This window comes from Mus caroli, chromosome X (genome assembly GCF_900094665.2).
Source record: "Mus caroli chromosome X, CAROLI_EIJ_v1.1, whole genome shotgun sequence".
In the NCBI taxonomy this organism is placed as follows: domain Eukaryota; kingdom Metazoa; phylum Chordata; class Mammalia; order Rodentia; family Muridae; genus Mus; species Mus caroli.
Window position 1 is genome coordinate 66,972,547 of NC_034589.1, and position 21,026 is coordinate 66,993,572.

The following is a 21,026-nucleotide window of genomic DNA, read 5'->3' on the forward strand; positions in this document are numbered from 1 at the left end:
AGAGAGACAGACAGACAGAAAACAAATATATTTCTTCACAATTCTATAGGCCATAATTATGTGATTAAGCTATGGGTAGGGCTGATTCTCCCAGGAGCCTCTCTCCTTGGCTTGCAGATGCTTGGTTTTTGTTGTTTTGTCCTCAAAGAAGTATTTCTCTGTGTAAGATTATTCTAATCTCATGAGGATTCCTGTCATACTACATTAGGACCTTCCCTAAAAAATCCAAGATGAGCATGAGAAGGACTCAACTTGGCATTCATTTATAGCCAACAGACAGAAAGCTCCAAGCCAGGAAATATGTGTAGTCTGTAAGCTGGAACCCCAATCTGTTTGATTTTTTGCAGAGGTCATATGTTTCTCAAAACACAAATGACAATGACACAATGATGTGCTTCAGGCAAGTTGAGAGGGTAGCTTTAAGTCCTAAGCAGACTTATATGCATTTCTGGTGTCTTCCTGGTCTAGACACAAGCATCATGTCATTCAAATTTTGCCCCCACTGTGTGTGCCTAGTGCTCATCTCGGACTGGAACAGATTAGATGTCAAATGCATGTACCAAGTAAGCAAAGGCCATTCTCTCCGTGGTCCAGTAGAGAATTCTCTTTCTCCCTATTTACTATGTGCTTTTTGTATTCTTGAGCTACTGAAGGAGCTGGTCCTGACCTGTAAGGCACAAATGGTGAAGTGAACTTATTTTATGTATGCTCATACACTAGCTGTCTTCAGACACACCAAACCGCATTACAGATGGTTGCCACCGTGTGGTTGCTAGGAATTAAACTCAGGGCCGCTGGAAGAACAGTCAGTGTTCTTAACTGCTGAGCCATCTCTCCAGTCCTGAAAGCCTATTTTTAATGATAGTTCTTAAATGCTTTAACCTTCCTTGTAGCCCAGCACCCATCAAAAGTAGTGGAAAAGAAAGAATACTGGGGAAGTGGACCTGTTTAGAAAGGTTCTTTGGAGCAACTCCCATCTCTGTTGTCTGGAAATTGGCAGTTTCATTTACAGGTCAATAGCAGCAGCTAGATCCACTCACAAACACTTCACGGGCACGCCAGTAGTCTAGTTCAATAAAGTCTGGATAGCAAACACGAGTCAACATTGGTGGACTACCTAGCAGAGACATCCAGGCCCCAGCCTTAACACAAGTCAGCAGTAGGGATCGGGAGGGAGGTCAGGATATATTCTAGGTTGTGCCTCTCTAAATGAAGATGCAAGACCAACAACTGTTGCACAGCTAGCTCTATAACCAAGCCTAGCTCAGCCTCCTTCATTGTCCATAGAATCCTATTTATACCCTCAAAACATTCTGTGTCTTCCACGGGTTTTGCCTCGGCAAGTGCATCTGTCTCAGCTAATGTCACTCAGCCAATCCAGCCTGAGACAATGGAAGTGGCAAGAAACTGCAGCAAGCTACAGCATACCATTAGGAGTTTTTTGTTTGTTTGTTTGTTTTGCTTTTAGTTTTGGTTTGTTTCTCTCTATGGAGTCCTGACAAATGGAGCTCAACTACACAATGTAAAGTGGACCAATACATGCATGTTGTTAGCAAAGAATCCTTCATCACGTGTTCTTTCATGTGTTTGCTTTAGCAGAACTTCCTCTCACCTGTGTCTGCTTCAGTGAAACGTTCCTTCACAAGTCTGTGTTAGCCTTTCACCTGTGTCCACTTCAGCTAAACACTCCTTCACATGTTTGCCCCAGCAAAACACCATCCAACCAACTTTCCAAAGAACCCTTAAGTTTCCACTTCGGTGGTTCATTACTCCCCAAGAATGCCTCACTGGAAAGGGCCACCCAGTCATAACTGAAGTTCTGTCTCTTAGGAAAGCAAAACATCCAGTCAAGTTGACATGAAGATAAACTGTCACAATAAAGAATTATGTTTATATTATTTGTATCACTTGCTTTCCTTGTTAGTACTAAAACAGGTTTCCTTCTGATTATAACTATTGACAACTTTATGATGATAGCTTATAATATGACCAAAGTCCATTGAACAGATTTAAGCTTTGAAACTTTAAATATTTATTATGCTATTATTATGTATGTGCACATGTGAAAGTCAGCAGACAACCTGAAGGAGTCAGTTCTCTCTTTCTACCGTGTGGGTTCTAGAGATCAAAACTGGTCATCAGGCTTGCAGCAAGAGCCTTGCAAGCTTAGCCATCTTGCTAGCCCAGTAGGCAACTCATGGAGCAAGCTTTCTGAGCTCTGATCACATATTCAAGTGCATGTAATTAGTTAAACAAAATAAGAATTGATATGTTGAATAGTTATGAATATTTAATATGTGCTCTGTTAATGTGATTTTCTCTACTAACTAGGAATTTCTTAGCAGCAATTATTTTTCATGATCTAAAAGAATTGAGCTTATAGTACAGGGAGTCACCATTTATCTCCTCTACCCCAGCTTTACCTTCATCAACATAAACGTACACTGACTGACACCTTTTTACCATCCAAAGTGTACAGTTTGTATCAGGCTTCATTTTGTGGGTCTTAAAACATGTGTAATGATATGTTGCCACCATTATACTATCATGCCTCTTGAGTGCCTCATGCTCGTTCTTCCCTCCTTCTACGTCCTGTTAACCACTAATCATTTTATCTGCCTTTTCCAGTGGAATTGTATGTAGCTGTAGTCATCTAGTACATCTGTAGTCTTCTCAGAGTGGCTGTTTTTCACTTAGTGTTATGCAAAGAAGCTTCTACCACATCTTTGTTATTTTATCACTGAATGATACCTCATGTCTGTACTGCCACAGATTATCCACTTTTGTCTGGAAAGACACCTTGGTTGCTTTCAAGTTTAGGTAAATAACTAAATAAATAAATAAAAGTTAGCATCAAAATTCTTATGTAGGTTTTTATGGAAACATTTTTTTCAGCTTATATAGATGTGAACCATGGAGAAAAATTGCTGGATCATATCAAATGTCAACAATACATTTTAATATGGTAAGAATGCAACAAGTCGAGGGCAGTGGTGCACACTTTTAATCTCAGCACTTCGGTGGTAGAGGCAGGCAGATCTCTGTGAGTTTGAGACAGCCTGGTCTACAGAGTGAGTTCCAGGCCACCCAGGACTACAGAGAGAAACCCTGTCTTACAAAGCAAACCAAAACAAAAGCAACCAACCACCACCACCAAAACAGAATTCAACAAGCTGTCTTCCAAAGTGCTGTGCCCCTTTGCATTCCCATCAGCAGTGATCTAGGCTTTGAGTGGCTCCTCTGCCTCATAGGTACTTTATAGTGTTTGCTTTGCATCTTACCTATTCTAAAGGGCATATATTGGTCTCTCATGGTTGTTTTCACTTACAATTCCCTGATGACACATGGGACGGAACATCATTCTCTATACTATTTCAACCTATGTGTTGCATTTCATTTTTAACACATAATAGTATTTGTTTTTTGTGTGTAGGAGTGTGCATGTATATATGGGCATGCATACATGTGCATCTGTGTGGAAGCCAGAGGTGAGCCTTGGGTGGTATTCTTCAGGAACCATACATTGTTCATGAGAGAAGGTCTCTCACTGATCCCGGAGCATGCTGGTCACACCAGTCTGTCCAGCAAGTGCTAGCGATCTGCCTGTCTCCCCACCCCCCACCACTGCTAGATTATAAACAAGTGCAGCAGGTCTTATGTGTTCACCTGAGTTAGCACTCAGGTTTTCATGCTTGTGCAGCTATTTCACACTATGATGATTAAAACACAACTTCATGGGATGACCATCCAGAGACTGCCCCACCTGGGGATCCATCCCATAAACAACCACCAAACCCAGACACTCAACAAGAGCTTGCTGATAGGAGCCTGATATAGCTGTCTCCTGAGAGGCTCTGCCAGTGCCTGACAAATACAGAAGTGGATGCTCACAGTCATCCATTGGACGGAGCACAGGGTCCCCAGTGAAGGATCTAGAGAAAGTACCCAAGGAGCTGAAGGGGTTTGCAGCCCCATAGGAGGAACAACAATATGAACTAATCAGTACCCCAAGAGCTCCCTGGGACTAAACCACCAGTCAAAGAAGACACATGGTGGGACTCATGGCTCCAGCTGCATATGTAGCAGAGGATGGCCTAGTCGGCCATCAGTGGGAGGAGAGGCCCTTGGTCCTGGGAAGATTCTATGCCCCAGTATGGGGGAATGCCAGGATCAGGAAGAGGGAGTGGGTGGGTTGGGGAACAGGGGGAGTGGGGAAGAAATAGGGGATTTTTGGAGGGGAAACTAGGAAAAGGGATAACATTTGAAATGTAAATGAAGAAAAATCTAATAAAAAAAAACCACCTTCATAACCCTGTCAAGGTTGTCACATTTCCAAAATATCACCTTGTCTGTTTTGCCTATTGCTTATTTTTAAGGGCAAGTAACATGTTTTATGAACTCTAAAAATAAAATGAAATAGTTTAATCAAGAATCAAGAAGGTGAACTTGGTTCAGACCCCAGCTTCTTTTCAAGTAAGTGATTGTCTAAAGGATTCACTTTCTTTTTAGAATCTCAGTGTGTTCTGTAAAGTAAAAGGAATGACAAAGAAGGTTTCAAAAGTTTTATGGATTTGGTTTCTTTCTTTCTTTCTTTCTTTCTTTCTTTCTTTCTTTCTTTCTTTCTTTCTTTCTTTCTTTTTGGTATTCTTCATCAGCTCCTAGGGTGGTCATGTTAACATTCAGGCATCTGAGCCTTTGGATGCCTCGTGATACATTTATCTTGAAAATTTTCCATATTTTGTGTCCAGGTTGAAATGAAGAGCTGTGAAAGAGGTGGATACCTAGCAACCAGATCTCTTCAAATAATCACATTGAATGCATTTGCAGAGAGTACCAGGGGAGAGTATAGACAGCAAAAACCATGCTTCCCTGTTAATTTCATTTGGTGACTCACCCAGTCTGTCACGCAAAAATGGCATTGATCTAAATTGTGACCTTTTCTTCTATCTTCTATCATTAAAATAATGCCAGTAAAAGGGCAGTGACTCACCACGAAAACAGATTCTTTTTCAGAAAATTAGCAAAGCATCGTCACGGAGAGCTTGGGCGAAGGGTCTTTTTTATTCACCTTGCTTGGTGAGCAAGCAGCATCCTCTGCCCAGCTCATTAAGTGCCTCTTCTATATTGTGTCCTGTGGACTCAGTCTAGCCTGTTATTTTGTTGATTTGTTCTCATTTTGAGCAGTATTTCAAGCATTGAATGCACAAGGTAATTTTCCACTGATTCAGTTGCTAGTCATCATTGCCTTGTAATTCAAGAAGGGGCATAGGGGATTTCTTTTACATCCTGAAATAGTTTTCACATGTAATTTGTGGATCAAGAATCTTATATATGCATATATATTAATTGTTGGTTTTCGGTTTTGTAAGTGGTTACTTGGAGCGATGGGAATGTTGAAATTATTGCTTTTCAGTTACTAAATAAGCACATCACTAAGAAAAGAAACCCTAGAGTTTGGCTCTTAAAAATAAGGCCTATCAATTATATACATTTTGCTCATTATTTCAACCTGTCCGCTCCTATTAAAGTATATACCAAGGCAACATTTAAGAACAACAACCATCACTTGTGTTTCATTTAAGCTGTATTTATTTCTCTAGCCTGGCAAATTCTGCAAGGTACCAGAACACAAGGCTTATATTTCCTCTGTGAAATAAATGGTGTATAAATATAACTTGGCGAAATTTTCTGTAAATTTTAAACCATAATATTATGTGTTCTTGAAAACATTATGAATATACACAGCTGAAAGTGACAAGCTCAACGTCATCTGCTGTCACTCTTCATTGTACAGGTGTTAAGGCCAGAGGGGAAAAGGGAGAAACAGCTTCCTGGTGCTCTTATGCCGGCTCATGACAATGCCAAGACAATAACTCTGTCCTTTAACTTCTTAATATGTTCTCTTGCTAGCTCAGCCTTTGACAGCAGAACACCTAGAGAGAATGACTTTGGGAAAATGTTAGCCTCATTTGGGGAAAACATGTTCAAAGATTCCAGATGGATAAGCCCTTGGATTAAAAGGGTATATTTGAAGATATGTTAAAAATGACCTCCTATTGCTCCCTAGTCCTTAGTAAACAAGATGTTTTTAACTTTGTGTGGTTTCTATAGGAACTCTTCCAAATAGGAGAAATTTCATGTCCTAACTTAATGGGCATCTACTTGGATATTATGATGTAAAACTTACTGGATGTAAGTCTTTCAACCCATTTTACGGACAATAGTACATTATGTTGATATGTAATTTAGTTTTGAAAGGAATATAAGCATTTTCTTACAGTGTCTTCTGTAGAAAGACTGCTCCATGGTCCCACCAGTAACGTGTGAATATTGGAGTAGAACCATCTGGTGACTAATGAGTCAGTTACTTACTTTTAATTTTATTAGGGTGATATTAACTCTTGGATCCATGCAGTAGCCACCCAGGATGCTTCTGCTTCCCTCTTTTAGACATTCATTTATAGCAGTGGTTCTCAATCTTCCTAATGGTGTAGCACTTTAATACATTTCCTCATATACTGTTGACCCCAACCATAACATTATTTTCATTGCTAATTCATAAATGTAATTTTGCTACTGTTAAGAATCCTAGTATAAATATATGCTATGCAGTATATTTGATATACACCCTCCTCCCTGAAACAGCCTTTTGACCCAAGTGTTCCAACCCACAGGTTGAGAAAGGCTGACTTTTAGCAACATGAACTTCCTTCCTTCTAAAAGTTTCATTAGTTTTACAGGAAGGAAAACTAAAGGTAAACTAGAGGTAAATAACTATGGCTCCGAATAGTTTGAAGTGAACACTTAGGGCAGGCTAACAATCTGTTGACTCATCTAATGAAAGCAAAGCTTTGGAGGCTATAAATAGCAAAACTTACTGATTTCAAATCTCCATGGGGAGAAGCCTGTGCAATTGGATTCCACCAGCATCAGTTCAGACTGCGTAATTCTTGAGCTCATTTTCTGGGGAGCTGATGCTGTGAAGATGAGACTTTATATTTCTATATGTATATTAATATATCGAATATATAGTGATTACAGTCTATCTCCTCAATGCTTGGGAAGCAGGGAAGCACAAAAAGCAGGGTACAGGAACACAGAGGCACCCACACTGAAGATGATGAATGGCATGGAAGATACTCCAACACATGTTAAGACAAGAGTCAATTCTGTGTGTGGCACACAGAAGTCAATTCTTTTAGGGGGAAGAGCTTCATTCATATGGCAGAGGGCTTCATATGGTGGAGGTGGGTGCCTTTCGTGTAAATTCAAAACACATAGAGTAATAGAGTATGTTATTTAGAGTTACATGGATCCATGGAATTATTCAGAGTGTGAAGGACACTAGCTGTCAAAAGCAAATTTTGCAACATAACTTAAAAATGTTTTATCAGCATATATTAACTATACACAATGGGGATTTTCATCATGATTTTCATATATGCATATAATAATGTATTTTGATCATGCTTGCCACCTTTAAGACCCCACTTCATCTCTCATTTCTGCTGATCCACTTCTCCTCAATTAGCCCCTTCTACTTTTATGCCTTTTTTATTTTTGCTGACCCACTGAGTCGCATAAAGGTTATCTACATGAATACGTGTACTTTATCAGTAACTGCACCATTGAAGAAAATCTCTCCTTTCCACAGCAACTTTTCATTGTTCAGAGAACCTCAGGAAAGGTTAGGCTTTGTGAGGCTATTCCCACCCGCATTGCCATGACAAGATACTGATGGGCCCAATCCCGTATGGGTCAAATTTTGTAAAATGTATGTGTCTGTGAAAGCTGGTATTGAGAACTTGGGTGCTGCGGTGCTGACTGAATTATTGTTTGTGTTGCAGCTCTGAGGACAAAGGCTTCCCTGATAGACATGCTTCAGCTCTCCTCCGACAGGAAGAAAGTTTCTCCATTGTGAGCATTACAACTCTGATGGAAAGGTATGGCACTAGGAGCCAAGGAATACCACAAAGTCACACCTTACAACAAGCCTCACAAGGAGAGAAACCCAGGAAGGTGGCTTCCTATGTTCTAGAGAGAAACAGCAGAGAACTGGGCAGAACACAGGGTTTTGTATAGGGTTTCTAGTGGGGTGGTGGATTCGTGGAGACTTCCAGAGTGTCCTGTCATTGGAGGGATTATAACGGCCTTTATGACATTTAGAGGAGTCTGGGTGGGGGGAGCTAGCCATTGGATCTTCTCAGAGGCAGACCCTACACATTGGAGCTCCTCAGGTTGGGAAGGAGAGAACTGTCCATTGGAACTCCTCAGTCAGGGACCTACATGTTTTCAGGCCCTGACAGAGTAGTTTAGGAATTGAGCCTGGTTGCTGAGGGTCTCCAGCGGTGGGACTTACAAAAAGGAGTATCTGCCCCAGGCAGAGAAAGTCATCGCCACCACTCAAGTTGATGTGAATAGTAAACCCTTTATGATTTTTGATGTGTTTAAAATATTTCCAACAGTTTTTCAGAAGAAAGATAAAAAAGAAAGTACCTAGTATCTGCTAGTGTATGTAAAAGAACATGGTCCATAAATGACCAAGGAAAATGGTTTGATCTTTCTTTTTTTTTTTTTTTTTTTTTTACATTTTAAAATGGACTACAGTATCTGAACTGTCTACTCTCTGGACCTATAGCAACATTTTCTGACTGCTTCCTGTTAGGGAACAGAAGACTCCAGAGAGAAGAGGTGGTTCCAACCAGAGTGTACTACAATGTTAATGGTTTAGGGAGAAGAACATTGTATATCAGAACTTTCTAGGGGAGCCTTGCTTAAATCTTATTGGTCAGGAAATGATCTCATGGTCCTTGCCCTGGCCCAAGGACTGGTCTGATTTCCTAAACTTAAAGAAGGTTTCAGTTGGAACAAATGGATGAGTGAGAGTACCTGCCCCAAGTATAAGCATGAAAGTAAAGATTGGATTGTAGAGGCCAGAAGAGAGGTGGGGACACTGTTTAGGGGACCGGCAGCCCCATTACCTGGAAGAGAAATGAGAAAATGATGTCTGCTTTCACCAGGGTCAATGCATAGAGAGGAAGCAGTTAGATACCATGTTTTAAACGAACATTTGGCACACTAGAGCATAGACCTACTTAAGGCACCTGCAGTTTGAGTACAGGAGTAAGTCCTTCATACCTAACCATGTTTTCAATTAATAGTTAAGAAAATAAAGCAGATTTTAAAGTAAAAGGCTATAATTCAGAATGTTACTTTTTTTTTTTTTTACTTTAGAAAATTAGTGTTATTCATAATTAACTGAACCAATGCCATTCATGAACACAGCCTTATGACCATTTACAAACATGGTTGTTGAGCTCAGGCTATGCCCTAATCTGTTATTATATAAAATGTGTTTTGTTTTTCAGGCTATGCCTTAGGAAACTCCATTGTAAAAGTGGCCTTTGACTCCATTTTGAGGGAGAAGGATGACTGGAGCCCCTGGATGGACACAGAAACTGCACCATCTGTCAGGTAGCTCCATGTAGCATAGAATGATGAATGGATTTTTCCTGGGAATAGGAAGGAAGCCACTCTGTAGGTGTAGGGAGAACTGAAATTATAGGGAAACACTAGGTATATTAAAATCAAATCAGGGAAAGCGGCCCAAGAACGTATCAAATACAGCAGACCAAGAAAACAGCAGGTTATATCCAGGTGTCGGTGTAAAGGCACACAAGGCCTGAGGACTCCAGGATAGGACTTGTTCATCCGCTGGTGAGGTAGCTACTTGAAAGCCTGCTGTTATACCTGTTCACCTGTCCGTTTTCTGTTCCTGACCCACTTCTTGATTTGAACACTTCAGCCTTTTCCTCTGCAGCTAAAAGTGTTTCTTCCTCAAACCTTGACTCTAGCGGCTCCAGCACCAGTTCCCTCCAGGTGCTGGTTTGCTTCCCCCTATTTCGCAAACCTCCTGAACTCTGCTGCAGCCTCTTTAACTTGTATTCATTTTGTAATGCAGGTAAATGCATGTAGAGGTACAGATACATGTACTGTGTACTTTATGACGTGAATGTTAATATCATTAATTAATATTGGAGTAAAAAACTATATTCACCTCCACCAGGCTACCAAGGTAAGTGAATTTTATGATATTACTATTATTAAAACTAGTAAACCTTGTGAATATATTGCTAGTCAATAAACAATGGGTATATGTGTGTATGTGTCTGGAATAGCTCATTCATGACAGTTTTTTTTTGACAAAAATTTTAATCTGTACCTCAAGCTGCTGTGAGACTCACTACTTTGCTTAAGATGGTATTGCAAATTTGGCAGTTCTCAGACTTCACCTCTCAAGTGCTGAAATTTGTTGCTGCAAGCCACCATGCCTGACTCTGCCAAGTGTTTATATTTATCATTCAACTTGACAGTCAATTCTGGGAAATATCTACAACACGGCTCCTCTGCGTTTCTTAAATTCAGAAAATGAAAACACAGAGTAAAGAGACGTTCAAAGACTATACTGCAATGTATGTATGTATGTATGTATGTATGTATGTATGGATGGATGGATTGTATGTACCCTGTCCTTGTAGGTCAGAGCAGATCCCTATATGCCAACAGTGTCCTGAAAGACAAGGTTAGATTTTTATCTGGAACGTGTAGCCAGCTAAGATGCTCCTCTGTTTTCCACCCTCTTTAATATGCACACAATTTGTTATTGTACATTTAAAAGTATCTTTCTATGTTATTTACTGTTGCCATACTTTCACACCAGAAAATAATTTACGTTGTTCACTTATTTTTAGATAATTGCACACAATAGTTTGGATTCATTTTTAAAAGCTTATTTCCACAGCACCTAACACAATTAATTCAATCGCTTTTTGAAATCGAGGCTGCTTTGTTTCCCAGTGAAAGCATGACTCACAAGGGCCGCCTAGGTCTCATTTATATTCCTCCCCAGCAGGTAATTTAAATGTAATTTATACAGAAACAGCAAGAAAGGAAGAGAAAGAAAGAAGGCAAACTTCCTCCCGCCCCTTGTTTCCCTCTGACAACTTATCCTGAATGTCAGAGAAAGTTGCCACATTGTTTCCTGACAGCCACGTTGGTCAATGGCCTGTGTCCCAAGTGAAGAGGAAGTAAGTGGATTTTGGGTCAATCCAAAGAAACACCTTCTTTAAATGTATTTTAAAAATTATTTTTATGTGTGTGGGCATTTTGCCAACATGTACGTCTGTTGCACCACATGTGTGCAGTGCTTATGGAAACCAGAAGAAAGAAGGTGTCAGATTCCTTGGAACTGGAGTTACAGACAGTTGTTAACCTCCATGTGGGTGCTGGGAATTGAACCCAGGTCCTCTGGAAGAGCAGCCAGTGCTCTTAACCACTAAGACATCCTCCAGTATCAATAAACACTTTTTGATCTGCAGAGACCCTTCTGTTTGGTGCCTTCAGGTTCCGGTGGTTTTGAGCATCTGAATGCAAATCTGGCCGTTATCTGGCAGATGACAGTTATTTTGCATGGATCTTAGCATAATGAAGGAAGAGGAAAGAGGCTTGCATGAGGCATGAGAGACTAGGTCAAAGTGGAGAAAAGTAGTGAGCTCTGGCAGGATGGAGCACACACATAGTAACAGTATCTCACGCAATTCCCCTCATTTCTCTCTTGAGACGTCTTCTCTGGGGCTGGATAAATGGCGCAGTAGTCAATAGCACATATTGCTCTTGCAGAGGACCTGAGTTCCATTTCTAGCACCTACACCTAACAGCTTACAGCTATTCGTAACTCCAGCTCCAGGGCATCTGATTCTCTCTTCTGGGCTATGAGGACACCTGCACACAGGCATACAGACCCTCACACATATACATAATTAAAATAAAATAAATCTTATAAAACAGACATATTTGGGGTCTAGAGAGATGACTCAGTGGTTGACATGCACTGACTATTCCAGAGGACCCAGGTTTTTGATTCCCATGACTCACATAACAACTCACAACCACCTGTAACTCCAGTTCCTGCGGATCTGACAGCCTCTTTTAGACTCCATGGATACTGGGCATGCATGCGTTACATGGACATAAAATACCCATGTAATAAAAAAACTTCTTATCCACTTTCATCTCTTTTTTTTAGTTTCTTGATCTATACCTATACTTCCCAAATATATGTACACATATATAAGAGATAAAAGCATACCCTATTTATATATGTACACGTATATATGAGATAAAATATGGTATTTGTGTGAGCTTGGCTTATTTTACTTAAGACAATGACCTAAAGTTTCATCAATTTTCCTGAAAATTTCAGAATTCTATTTTCCTTTATAGCAATACTCAACTTTGTCTGTGTACTCCATTTTTTCTTCACTCATTTGTTGATGGAAATCTGGGCTGGTTCTTTATCCTGGCTACTGTGGATAATGCAGCAGTAAAGATCAATGTACAGGTATCTCTGTGGTTTGTTGAGTCCTTTGGGTATGTCCAGAAGTGGGAGAGCTGAATCATACAGTAGGTCTATTTCTAGTTTTTTTTTTTTTTTTAAAGACAATATCCACACTGATTTCCATGGTTACTGCCATGGGATACTGTGCGGAGCAGAGGAAGCCCTGAGTAAATGTGTAAGAAGCTGATGAAGTCCTGGGTGAATGTCTGTTGTTTCCTTGAGCACAATTACATCAAGGGCCCTGATGCTTCAAACTCACAGGAACTGGCAAAGCTTTGCCTGGGTCAAACTCAGGAAATTGTCAGAGCCTTCCTGTGGTACAAATACGAGTCTTTGTGAATGACTGAGCAGCCTCTGCTCAAACCCAGATTCGTTAACCCTGCCCCCTTGTGCTGCTGGGTAATAAGCCCAAGTCTTTATTTATTCAGATGTATAAAATAAACTCACAGAGTTTCCAGGTTACTTTTCTATATTTGTATCTGCCCTTTCTTCATCTTCTTGTAGCTCCAGTCAGGTTTCCAGGACCAAGACATACAGGATGTGGGGTACATTTCCACTAGCAGTGTATAAAGGTTCCTCTTACCTCATAACCTCTTCAAAACTTGGGCTTGTCAGAAAACACTAACTGGAGAGTGGGGAATAAACAGATAAGTCTAAGGGAGAAGACAGGGCTGTGCCAGCACTCACACAAGAAGCCTCCCTGTTATTTCGATTGGCCTTTTCTGATGCAAACTAAAAAAGAAACGCCACATTCTTTGTATTCGCAGAATCCATTTTTCTATACAAGCTTTCTTCCTGAGTATGCCTGATGACCTTTTGTATCTGTGCTATCCCTCCTTTATTTATTTTTCATAGCTTCAGAAGTTCAGTAACTCTGAAATGGTCCCTCAATGGAGGCTGAGATTGGGTCCATAAGGGTTGTTGAATATTTATATATGTACACATGCGATTAGCGACACATGTCCCAGGAAGACCTTGTCTATCCATCTTGAACATTATTTCCTACCACATACCTACAGCAGTAAATAAAAGAGTGACTCACCGTATAATAACAAATCCTTCATTATTCCTTAATATTTTATTCATCTTCTTTATGAACTAGGGGCATATGCTAAAAGAAGATAGTGTTCTTTCTGAATCCATAATAAACAACAGTAATTACCTGGTGAAATGTACCTCTTTTCCCTATAGGGAATGAGGGTTTGCTTCAGGACTGAAGAAAATGAAAAATTATGACATCACTGAACCCACTTTTAAAATTAATATGAAGCACTTGTCACGAAAACATGGATGTTTGCAATAGGGAAATATGACTAATGCCAACTGAATCAGAAATATGAAAGTGTCAGGCTGTCATTTACCTGAACAATTTGTTTTGGTTTTATACAAGGGAGCCCTGGAGGCAATCGGCAATTGCAAAAACAAATTAGACCAAATACCGACATCAAAACCAAATGAAAGCAATTTTTGTCTTCCAGAGTTTTATTAAGATGATTGTATTTTCATTGGCTTTTATTCTGAGTCTGAAACCAGTAAAGAACAGGAAAGTTTGTAATCGATAATTCTAGAATTCCACCCTCCTATATCTCCTTTTTCTTTCTCTTTATCAACATAACCTCTTCTTCTAACAAAATATAACATGGAGAGTAGTTCCAAAGTTTTGAAAAGTTGCCTGTTCTGACACAAGTGGGGATCTACTCAGAATTGTATCTAGTGTATCAATAACATGTGGGGTTCTTTACCCTTGATTAATTTAGTGACATTTATCCCAGAGTGAAAGCTTGCAATCCCTTACCCATTAATAATATTTTCCATTTTTGTGAAACACATGCAATTCAAGACCCAGCTAAAATGTCCAAATTTTTCTTCTACAAGTTTATAACTTAACTTTGCTATATATATTTTTGTCCTAAAGGTTTTGTCATCTTTATTGGCTTTCTCACAACAGTTTGAAGTTTCGAAGGTTTCACAGAAATGACGTTCATATTTCATAACCTCTATAATAAGCATTATCTGATCTCTTTGTATGGGAGATCATAAAAGATCCAACTTTATAATGGATTGTGTGCCATTTTTAGTGTGTTTCTAAGACATGATTAATTAGATTCGGTCGATGTCTACTTCAACCCAAGTGCTTGGCATGCCATTATTGAATTGATGAAATCTGGGACGTCAGATTTTGAAATAAACCGAGGTTATATTTGTGCATCCAAGATGAAATTGACTCATTTCTACCACCCAAAGAACCACTGAATAAGTATTGTGCAGTGATTTCTCATTGGCTCTGGAGTCATTCCAAAGTAGAGTGCTAGGGTCAGTGTCAGGAGCACATCTGAGCCAGTCACATGCCAACCAAAGATGCCCTGGTGCCATCAGAATGGCCACAGTTTTGTAATTGAACCCCCACCCCCCCAAATCTTGGCTAGCTGTATTTATATAGTGACATTCCTTTGAGTTCAGCAACTCCTACCTGCATGTGTGTTGTTGACCAGGTCTCTAAGTTGCAACAGGGTCCTGAAGATCTGGAGTTGGATAAGATAAGGCATTGTGTAATTCTAGTGAATACTAGCAGGGCAGAGGCAGTAATAAGCAGGCTGATCTTGTTCTGGAAGCACATAAAGGAAGGGAAAGATATGATGCTTTGAGGGCAAAAGATAAAAGTAGATTACTTAGGCTACAGGGCAAGGGTGGTAAAATCTGGAGCTGCAGAAAACTTGTGGGAGGCCTGTTGTGTTCCTTCTTATTCAATCTTAGGGTTAAAGGAAAGAAGACTCATTCCTCAGCCACCCCTAGTTTGTTGTACCCAGTCCCTACATTTGTTGGCTTGGGTACCAAATTTCTGGCTTCAGAAACTATCTACAAGCTGAGTGTGGTACTACACACTTGTAGTACCAGCATTTAGGAGTCAGAGCTAAGAGACCGGACATCCTCTGATATATAATAAGTTCAAGACAGCTGTGTCAGAGTGTCTCAAAACACAAACAAGGTGCTGAGAGAGGGCTCAGAGTTTAAGAGTTCACAGTGCTTTTTCAGAGGACCTGAGTTTAGTTCCCTGCACACATATGAAGTGCCTCTCAACCACCTGTAATTCCAGGTCCAGGAGATCTGACACTGTCTTCTGATTTTCAGATACCTGTATTCACATGTACATACCCACACATAGACACACACATTCACATCATTCAAAACAAATAAACAAAAATAAAAGTTACAGCCATCTGTGTGCTACTCTTAGATACACATATCTATGTAGGCCCTCTTTTTGTGGACCTTGGGCTTGTATCACCAACAGAGAAATTCTCATAGCTCTTTGGTTATGTAACAGGCATGTCAAATGAAACCATCACTAGAGTTTCTCCACTGAACCTGCTCCACCTGAAGGCACATCTCAGAAAATAGCAACTGCTTAGGCCAAATTCATGGCATTTAACTGGGCATCTTCTTTATATACCCTAAATCTAGATCCAATTCATCAACCAAGTTTGTCTGAATTTTACTAAATAGATCTGCCTCATGCTACCATCCATCCCATCAGCGGTTATCATCTCTCATCCAATCACTCCAGTGGCTCCTGTCTGCTCTTTCTACTTCTTCCTTTCTCTTGAACAAAAAACATTGAAAAAGTAAGTACCTGATATGAAAAATGAAGTAAAAAATATGCAGTGGATTGGGTCTAAACCAAATGAAGCCAGTGTTGTGTGGGTGCAAGTAGAACCTCTCATTCCGATGTGTATGGAGTCTGGGCAGGGTAGCCAGCTATGTTCCTCATAGTCCCTCAGAGCTGAAGGACAAACCAATTTTTGCAGATGACTAAGAATTCTGGTATGGCCAGAGGCAGCCACAGTCCTCTCAAAGTTTGATGTGCTGTAGCATTTACCAGCTTGTTTGGTATTGTTTGGAATCTTATAGTCCCCTATTGTTACACAAAACAAAAACTATAACAGTAAAAGAGGCTATGAATATAAAACTTTGAGGGCAACTAGACTTGATCCTAATACTTTTTTTTTAAAAAAAATTAATCTGATTTAATCACTAGAAAGAACAGTACTAAAACAAATATGAGTAACTAAAAAAATCATTTTCTTAAATTCTGGCTTTTACTTATATAGCAAGAAATCACCCTGAATCATTTTGTCATGGATATAGAGAGGCTGATGATTTATTCACTCCATCTATCAACATTTTTAGTGCTAGCTGTGTGGGGAACAAAATAGACTCATGGACTTTCATGGAATTTGCTGTCTAATAGTTGACATATATGTGGGCTAAATGATATGATAAAGATGTGAAAGTATAACTCTCCATCATTAATAGTTTCTGGCAAGGGTATGAGTGGGAAAGACACAGAATTTTTTATGTGTTGGCCATGCGATACCAATACTATTAAACTTCACAACAGAAACCTAGTAGCGATGTCAGAACCTTTTTAGTTTTGAGCATCACATTTTGTAGATTGAGGAGCAAACTTAGAGAGGTGATATTGTTTAGTGTCCCTCAGGATTCCTGTCCTATACCTTCATCTATACCACTATCGTTCTGAGCCTTGCTTTTCAGGTTGTGTGATACAAGCTCTCAACTTCAGTTTGTCTGGGAGTCAGTGAAGTATGCTGAAATACTTAAGAGTTAAGCTTTTTTGAATAGTAATAATCTTGAAAACAAGTCAACATCTTATTACCCACTTCCCATGGAGTTGAAGTATTTTTTTTTTTTGAAGTTAAGTGTAATCATTTACAGTGTGATTCTGTAAAGGAGTTAATTTAAGGCTTTACTTTGTTTTTTGCAACCGTGGTATTTTTAAATCAATAAATTATTCACAGTGCTAGCAAAACATGGGGCCGTACCTGTGTGCTCTACTATCAAGGCAAGGCTAAAAGCCCTTAATATATAAACATGGGGCTGTACCTGTGTGCTCTACTGTTACGGCAAGGATAAAAGCCCTCAATATAACAACACATTGTAAGTTAAGCAGAAATCATTTAAAACTTTATACAAAATGGATTGGAAAACAGAATATAACAGTAACGGGAAAAGCAATTATGGATCCATAAGTCTAAATGGTCTAAAATTGCCCAGGCATGTGTAATTATGTGTACTACCTTTGAACCTCTCAAATGGAACATTCCCTTGTTACTTTTGGAACTTTTACATTTGGGGAGATATGAAAAGCACTGAGAAAATGAATTAAGTCACATCAGTCACCACATGTTAGCCAGAAGCTTGGCCTGCTTTTAATATCAACAATGCTATGTGCCACCAGGCAATAAATACTGCCACATCAGACCCAAGAGAAAATGAACGCAGACACATGGAACTATAAGCAAACTCAGTCAAGATGCACAGGGTCCAGCAAGCTGGCTTAGCAAATATAGCTACTTGTTACCATGCCTAAAAATCTGAGTTCAACTCCTTGGCTCCACATGGTGGGAGGTGAAAATCGAATTCTGAAAGCTGTCCTTTGACCTATCTAAAATGTCCAAATGTCAAATATATATGCACAGCATTGCATGCCCTCAATGAAATAAATGTAGTATTTTTAAGGAAGCATCTTAGAAAACACCTACTCTGTGCCTTAGCACTATGTTAGAACGTGTGAGAGTCACTGAAGTGGCAATTATCATCTGTTAAATCGGAAGAGATTAAATAAGACATTACCAGATCTACAGTCAAGTATGAGTTGGAAAAGGCATAGTCTTTGGAGTTAAGCAGAACTGTCTTCAAATCTTACCTCTACATTGTCAGAGCCCTAAAGCCATATAAGGCATTCTAGATTCCCTGAACCTTGTTTTTCTCATTTGTCAGTTGGGCTTAAAATGAGGACAACAGGCAGCTGTATGCAGCTGCTCTCTCTTTCCTGCCTTTTGCAAATGAGCGCACCACACTGGTTGGCTTAAGTTGCCTAGTGCTACATGACTGAAAATTCTTTCTATATCAGCACTTGAGAAGTATGTATTGAGTTGGACTGGTTAGATAAGGCTTCTGGCAGAAAGCCTGTCCCTTGCACAGATGCAAATGTATGGAAGCAGGAGGTTCCCTGACCTAAGGACTCCTCTTCAACTTGCCATTTAAAAAAAAAAAAAGATTGTTGTTTGTTTGTTTGTTTGTTTGAGACAGGGTTTCTCTGTGTAAGCCTGGCTGTCCTGGAACTCACTATGTAGACCAAGTTGGCCTTGAACTCACAGAGATATGCCTGCCTCTGTTTCCTGAGTTCTGAGTTAAAGGCATGAACCACTATGCCTGGCTAGATTTATTTATTTCTATTTTAGTGTATGAGTGTTTTGTCTGCGCATTTCATATGTGCAGTGCCTGAGGATGCCAAAAGGGAGCATCGGATACTTTAGAACTAGAGTAAGCTGTCGTGTGGGCGCTGAAGATCAAAATAGGAGCCAATGCCCTGAAAAAGGGGAGAAAAAGAAGAAACATATACTCATGGGAACATGCTCAAATTCCCCATGGCTAGCCCTTTAAAGAAAATTAAAACCTTTCCCACCCAGACACCCTCCAAAAGCCATCAACTGTGGAGAGCCTTCAGCATCTTTATCACAGTTTTTAAGAGTTTTCTTTGATGGCTTTCTGTCTAGGCTGTTACTTTTGGGGGTAGGGGGTAGGGAGATAGTGGTTGTCACAGAAGCCTTCTGTCTATCTCTGTCTTTCTCAACTGTGAGTCTGCAGTAATCAATACCATGTAAAAGTAGCTTCCTTGACTTTTATAGCCAGCAGAAGCATGGGTCAGGTTTCTGACAACAGCACAGACGACAGACATCCATCCACATGGCCTCTGGTACATACCATGGGCCTCAGCATGGTCTTCGGTAACAGTACATCATAACATTAACACAACCCTCTATGGGAACACTGGCCAAGGACACCATCACAACCCTCAGCAGTAGCACAGGCCGGGGACATCAACAGGTTCTCAGGTGGTGGCTCAACATGGCCCTCAGTGGCAGCATAGCCCACTCACATCAACATGGCTTCATGCTGTAGCAAAGACCATGGACATCTACGTGGCATTTGGTTTTAACACAGGCCACGGACATCAACACAGACTTCTGCTGCAATCGAATCATAGACATCCACATGAGTCTCCAGCTTCAACACGACCTGGAGCAGCAGATCATGGATATTAAAGTGGCCTCCAGAGGCAGCACAGACTATAGAGGTTTTTCAAAGCAGTCCAATCCAGAACACAAACTGTTCTTCATGTTGGACATCCTGTAATTACTCAGAACTACTCACTGCTTGGTCCCTCCATCTTTCTCACATCTCCATCTCATAGTCATTCATCATAGTGGCATTGGAAACCGTAGTGTGTCACACAGTACTTTTTTTTGTGTGTGTCCAAACAGCTTTACATTCAAATATCCATTGCAACCAGTCATTGGTCTGGTGCAAGGTTTCTGGTTTTTGACCCACCATAAATACTGGACCATAACTGAGACTCGTCACAGAAATCTTCCTGTTGTCCAGAATTGTGGTGATCTTGTGCCTAGCCAGGGTATTTAGGGACACTTTTTGTTTGATTTTCAGAATGTCACATCCTTGATGTCATCTGCCCCAGGCTCTCTGTCTTCCAGCAAGGCAACCAGCTCAGGTTGCAGCCACAGTATCTACTGTGGGCTGGTTGGTGGACTGGTCATTACTGGCCTTTTTCAGTACTGACATCTGGGTCTGTAGGACCAGCTCCTCCACTCACTCCAGAAGCTTGTAGATGGAGTAGCGGTTGCGGTGGACTGACTCAAAGTGCTGGACCTGGACCCTGATGGCAGCTGAGTTGGTCAGTGTGAGCATGACTAGGGTATAGGTGCATGGACTTCTCTCTCACAAGGCAAATCTTATGAAAGAAAGCATATAATTGGGGCTTGCTTAAAGTTTCAAAGGTTTAATCCATTATCATCATGATGAAGGGAATGGTGGCAGCTGAAAGCTACATCCGATTAGTAGGCAGAGTCTTATCAAAGAGTGCCACTCCCTGGTGAGCAAGCATTCAAATATATGAGCATATGGGGACCATTCTTATTCAAACCACCACAATACGTTTCTCAAAAGAACTAAGAGGAAGGGAACTGTGGCTTGTCCTGTAACAGAGATGACTAAAGAAAATACGGTGCTCAGTGAAATAAGCCAGGTACTAAATGAAAAGTACTGTATGACTCTATTTCTATAAAGAACTCAAAGAAGTACAATTTCTAAAGATGGAAAATATACTAAGGATTAAAAGGAGTATGGGGAGGGAGTAATGGCTCTGGGGTGATGAATAGTTCTGGTGGCATGGAAGTGTGGACTTGCGTGTTTTTAGACGTGGTTGCTGGTGCTGAAGTTATAGCTCACTGGCATAGTGCTTGTCTACTGTGCTTTAATACTTGGGCTTCATCACCAGTACTAAAAGAACCATGGTAAATATGATAGATTTTATGTTATGCATATTTCAGTACAACTTTCTTTTAAAAAGAAAAAGGAGATGCCAAGCTGGTTGAAAGGCCTGAACAAAAAATCACTACATGGAAGTTAAGCAATAGGTTGGTTCTTCATTGCAAATCAAAATGACTCTGAGATTCCCTCTTATACCCTTCAGAATGGCTAAGATAAAAAAAACCACAAGAGATATCACATGCTGGCGAGGATGTGGAGA